This window comes from Anopheles moucheti, assembly GCF_943734755.1.
Source record: "Anopheles moucheti chromosome X unlocalized genomic scaffold, idAnoMoucSN_F20_07 X_unloc_10, whole genome shotgun sequence".
Taxonomy (NCBI): Eukaryota; Metazoa; Arthropoda; class Insecta; order Diptera; family Culicidae; genus Anopheles; species Anopheles moucheti.
The window spans coordinates 157,501-162,500 of NW_026453516.1; positions in this window are offsets into that span (position 1 = coordinate 157,501).

Sequence of the window (5,000 nt, forward strand, 5' to 3'; positions counted from 1 at the left end):
ATGAAAAGTGAAACGAAAATCATTTTTGAGAAGAAAAAATTTTTGTATGGGAGGGCCCCTGCTAGAACATTTTTCCCAAGTGCGTCGATTTTGGGTCGCCGACACAAGCTCGGGTCAAAAAAATTTTTTTTTCACGGTGACTCAAAACATCAATTTTAGACTCCCCTGAGTATGAAAAGTGAAACGAAAATCATTTTTGAGAAGAAAAAATTTTTGTATGGGAGGGCCCCTGCTAGAACATATTTCCCAAGTGCGTCGATTTTGGGTCGCCGACACAAGCTCGGGTCAAAAAAATTTTTTTTTCACGGTGACTCAAAACATCAATTTTAGACTCCCCTGAGTATGAAAAGTGAAACGAAAATCATTTTTGAGAAGAAAAAATTTTTGTATGGGAGGGCCCCTGCTAGAACATATTTCCCAAGTGCGTCGATTTTTGGGTCGCCGACACAAGCTCGGGTCAAAAAAATTTTTTTTTCTCGGTGACTCAAAACATCAATTTTAGACTCCCCTGAGTATGAAAAGTGAAACGAAAATCATTTTTGAGAAGAAAAAATTTTTGTATGGGAGGGCCCCTGCTAGAACATTTTTCCCAAGTGCGTCGATTTTGGGTCGCCGACACAAGCTCGGGTCAAAAAAATTTTTTTTTCACGGTGACTCAAAACATCAATTTTAGACTCCCCTGAGTATGAAAAGTGAAACGAAAATCATTTTTGAGAAGAAAAAATTTTTGTATGGGAGGGCCCCTGCTAGAACATTTTTCCCAAGTGCGTCGATTTTGGGTCGCCGACACAAGCTCGGGTCAAAAAAATTTTTTTTTCACGGTGACTCAAAACATCAATTTTAGACTCCCCTGAGTATGAAAAGTGAAACGAAAATCATTTTTGAGAAGAAAAAATTTTTGTATGGGAGGGCCCCTGCTAGAACATATTTCCCAAGTGCGTCGATTTTGGGTCGCCGACACAAGCTCGGGTCAAAAAATTTTTTTTTTCTCGGTGACTCAAAACATCAATTTTAGACTCCCCTGAGTATGAAAAGTGAAACGAAAATCATTTTTGAGAAGAAAAAATTTTTGTATGGGAGGGCCCCTGCTAGAACATATTTCCCAAGTGCGTCGATTTTTGGGTCGCCGACACAAGCTCGGGTCAAAAAAATTTTTTTTTCTCGGTGACTCAAAACATCAATTTTAGACTCCCCTGAGTATGAAAAGTGAAACGAAAATCATTTTTGAGAAGAAAAAATTTTTGTATGGGAGGGCCCCTGCTAGAACATTTTTCCCAAGTGCGTCGATTTTGGGTCGCCGACACAAGCTCGGGTCAAAAAAATTTTTTTTTCTCGGTGACTCAAAACATCAATTTTAGACTCCCCTGAGTATGAAAAGTGAAACGAAAATCATTTTTGAGAAGAAAAAATTTTTGTATGGGAGGGCCCCTGCTAGAACATATTTCCCAAGTGCGTCGATTTTTGGGTCGCCGACACAAGCTCGGGTCAAAAAAATTTTTTTTTCTCGGTGACTCAAAACATCAATTTTAGACTCCCCTGAGTATGAAAAGTGAAACGAAAATCATTTTTGAGAAGAAAAAATTTTTGTATGGGAGGGCCCCTGCTAGAACATTTTTCCCAAGTGCGTCGATTTTGGGTCGCCGACACAAGCTCGGGTCAAAAAAATTTTTTTTTCACGGTGACTCAAAACATCAATTTTAGACTCCCCTGAGTATGAAAAGTGAAACGAAAATCATTTTTGAGAAGAAAAAATTTTTGTATGGGAGGGCCCCTGCTAGAACATATTTCCCAAGTGCGTCGATTTTGGGTCGCCGACACAAGCTCGGGTCAAAAAATTTTTTTTTTCTCGGTGACTCAAAACATCAATTTTAGACTCCCCTGAGTATGAAAAGTGAAACGAAAATCATTTTTGAGAAGAAAAAATTTTTGTATGGGAGGGCCCCTGCTAGAACATATTTCCCAAGTGCGTCGATTTTTGGGTCGCCGACACAAGCTCGGGTCAAAAAAATTTTTTTTTCTCGGTGACTCAAAACATCAATTTTAGACTCCCCTGAGTATGAAAAGTGAAACGAAAATCATTTTTGAGAAGAAAAAATTTTTGTATGGGAGGGCCCCTGCTAGAACATTTTTCCCAAGTGCGTCGATTTTGGGTCGCCGACACAAGCTCGGGTCAAAAAATTTTTTTTTTCACGGTGACTCAAAACATCAATTTTAGACTCCCCTGAGTATGAAAAGTGAAACGAAAATCATTTTTGAGAAGAAAAAATTTTTGTATGGGAGGGCCCCTGCTAGAACATATTTCCCAAGTGCGTCGATTTTTGGGTCGCCGACACAAGCTCGGGTCAAAAAAATTTTTTTTTCTCGGTGACTCAAAACATCAATTTTAGACTCCCCTGAGTATGAAAAGTGAAACGAAAATCATTTTTGAGAAGAAAAAATTTTTGTATGGGAGGGCCCCTGCTAGAACATTTTTACCAAGTGCGTCGATTTTGGGTCGCCGACACAAGCTCGGGTCAAAAAAATTTTTTTTTCACGGTGACTCAAAACATCAATTTTAGACTCCCCTGAGTATGAAAAGTGAAACGAAAATCATTTTTGAGAAGAAAAAATTTTTGTATGGGAGGGCCCCTGCTAGAACATATTTCCCAAGTGCGTCGATTTTTGGGTCGCCGACACAAGCTCGGGTCAAAAAAATTTTTTTTTCTCGGTGACTCAAAACATCAATTTTAGACTCCCCTGAGTATGAAAAGTGAAACGAAAATCATTTTTGAGAAGAAAAAATTTTTGTATGGGAGGGCCCCTGCTAGAACATTTTTCCCAAGTGCGTCGATTTTGGGTCGCCGACACAAGCTCGGGTCAAAAAATTTTTTTTTTCACGGTGACTCAAAACATCAATTTTAGACTCCCCTGAGTATGAAAAGTGAAACGAAAATCATTTTTGAGAAGAAAAAATTTTTGTATGGGAGGGCCCCTGCTAGAACATTTTTCCCAAGTGCGTCGATTTTGGGTCGCCGACACAAGCTCGGGTCAAAAAAATTTTTTTTTCACGGTGACTCAAAACATCAATTTTAGACTCCCCTGAGTATGAAAAGTGAAACGAAAATCATTTTTGAGAAGAAAAAATTTTTGTATGGGAGGGCCCCTGCTAGAACATATTTCCCAAGTGCGTCGATTTTGGGTCGCCGACACAAGCTCGGGTCAAAAAAATTTTTTTTTCACGGTGACTCAAAACATCAATTTTAGACTCCCCTGAGTATGAAAAGTGAAACGAAAATCATTTTTGAGAAGAAAAAATTTTTGTATGGGAGGGCCCCTGCTAGAACATATTTCCCAAGTGCGTCGATTTTTGGGTCGCCGACACAAGCTCGGGTCAAAAAAATTTTTTTTTCTCGGTGACTCAAAACATCAATTTTAGACTCCCCTGAGTATGAAAAGTGAAACGAAAATCATTTTTGAGAAGAAAAAATTTTTGTATGGGAGGGCCCCTGCTAGAACATTTTTCCCAAGTGCGTCGATTTTGGGTCGCCGACACAAGCTCGGGTCAAAAAAATTTTTTTTTCACGGTGACTCAAAACATCAATTTTAGACTCCCCTGAGTATGAAAAGTGAAACGAAAATCATTTTTGAGAAGAAAAAATTTTTGTATGGGAGGGCCCCTGCTAGAACATTTTTCCCAAGTGCGTCGATTTTGGGTCGCCGACACAAGCTCGGGTCAAAAAAATTTTTTTTTCACGGTGACTCAAAACATCAATTTTAGACTCCCCTGAGTATGAAAAGTGAAACGAAAATCATTTTTGAGAAGAAAAAATTTTTGTATGGGAGGGCCCCTGCTAGAACATTTTTCCCAAGTGAGTCGATTTTTGGGTCGCGACACAAGCTCGGGTCAAAAAAAAATTTTTTTTCATGGTGACTCAAAACATCAATTTTAGACTCCCCTGAGTATGAAAAGTGAAACGAAAATCATTTTTGAGAAGAAAAAATTTTTGTATGGGAGGGCCCCTGCTAGAACATATTTCCCAAGTGCGTCGATTTTGGGTCGCCGACACAAGCTCGGGTCAAAAAAATTTTTTTTTCACGGTGACTCAAAACATCAATTTTAGACTCCCCTGAGTATGAAAAGTGAAACGAAAATCATTTTTGAGAAGAAAAAATTTTTGTATGGGAGGGCCCCTGCTAGAACATTTTTCCCAAGTGAGTCGATTTTTGGGTCGCGACACAAGCTCGGGTCAAAAAAAAATTTTTTTTCATGGTGACTCAAAACATCAATTTTAGACTCCCCTGAGTATGAAAAGTGAAACGAAAATCATTTTTGAGAAGAAAAAAATTTGTATGGGAGGGCCCCTGCTAGAACATTTTTCCCAAGTAAATTCGATTTTACCCGGTGAGTCAAAAAATTTTGAAAAAAATATTTTGCCAAAATCGTGTTCATTGCCTATTATAAGGGACCAGGTCAGCTCACACGCATTTTTGGAGACCATATGGAAAGTGCGTCTGGGATTGCGGAAATTAAGTTTAGAGTGTTAAATGATGGTTTCGCAATCCCGAAAGGCTCAAAATCCACCCTAAGGTCCCCTGGGTGAAATGTGGTTTCCAAGGTGTGAGCGCTATCGGTGATAGAGTTGGAATGTGATTTCCAGAGCGCAGGGCGACTGGGCTTAGAGCGAAAATCATAGACAAGGGTAAGTATTGGACTGAACGACTCGAAGCAAACGAAAATCATAGACAAGGGTAATGGACTGAACGACTCGAAGCAAACGAAAACCACACACAAGAGTAATGGACTGAACGAATCGAAGCAAACGAAAATCACATACAAGAGTAATGGACTGAACGAATCGAAGCAAACGAAAAACCACAGACAAGAGTAATGGAGTGAACGAATCGAAGCAAACGAAAACCAAAGACAAGAGTAATAGAGTGAACGAATCGAAGCAAACGAAAACCATGAACACAGGGATAACTGAGAACGAACCTACCTATCAGAGCATGTGAAAGCATGG